Below are 1,303 nucleotides of genomic sequence, written 5' to 3' on the forward strand. Positions count from 1 at the left end.
AAATTTTTTTTTTTTTTTTTTTTTTTGAAAAGAAATCCATGAAATTTCTTTTATATAGTAATTTGGAAAAATGAATTGAGGAGCACAAATCAAATGTTCCAAAGTTATGTACACACTTAATAAGATTCTTGACAATTTTAGTTGTATATGAAAAATGAATTTAGGAAATTTTAGACAGCACCCAGAAGAAGAAAAGTGAAAGTATTAATTGCAGAAAGATACACATTATCAAAAACTTGTTATTCCAAAATGTGAAATGTTCAGTGAAACTTCTATAAATTAATAATGTTGGGATTACACTAAACTATAATTTTTTATTAATTTATAGAGATTAATTTATCGATATATTAATTGAACCAAAAACTTAATTTGAAACTATAAAATTATATTATTTTATACATGTTTTTAGTGGATATTAATTTATACAATATTAATTTAAAAAGGTTATATTGGTTTGCAAGGAGGTCCAGGTAAAAGATCAAATGAAACTAAAAGAAAAGAAAGAAACGAAGAAGATAAGTTTGACTTGACAAGAAAGGGATTAGTCATGAACGAGATGACAAAGACTGTTTAATCAAGTATGCAGTAATCAGAATAATCTTTAGTGAATCAAGTTGAGTCCTATGTACGTAGTGAATCAAGTTAATCAATTTAATACTACTAGATTAATTTAGTTAATTAGTTAGGTAGGCTGATTATATCTCTTGGGATAGGTATATTAGATACGATGTAACACGTGGGAGGAGTTTGGTGTTGCTGAAGTTTATGTGTTTCAAAATATAGAAGCCGCCGGCCACCATTTTCAACGGCGGTCATCACGCGACCGCCAAATGTTAGGCTCACAAGTTTCACATTTTTAGGTTCATTCTTTTTATTTTGGAGTCTTCTTTTTATCTAGTTTGAGTTATGACAAGTGAAATCAATTTCTACTAAGAAAGTGTCTTACTAACGCTCTGGTTCATTAACAAAATATGTATACTTTTTTGGTAAAAAAAAAAAATGTATACTTTGTCGATATTTTCTCAACTTTGGATTTTTTTTTTTAAAGATGTTGTTTTTTTTTATCATATACTTTTTTTCACACACACATATCACACTATTCATCATGTGTTCACGGTAAAGCGATAATATACAAATCTTGTTACAATTGTAAAAAAAAAATACAAGCTAGCTTTTATAAGATATTTAATCACATATATCTTCAAGAAAAACCGGAAATATTATTTGTAACTTAAAAGTTATAGCAATTTTCATAAATTTCTATTTTTGAATAATTGTTAAGTTTTTGGAAAAAAGTTTCAAA

The sequence above is a fragment of the Brassica oleracea genome, chromosome C7, assembly GCF_000695525.1.
Source record: "Brassica oleracea var. oleracea cultivar TO1000 chromosome C7, BOL, whole genome shotgun sequence".
NCBI lineage: Eukaryota > Viridiplantae > Streptophyta > Magnoliopsida > Brassicales > Brassicaceae > Brassica > Brassica oleracea.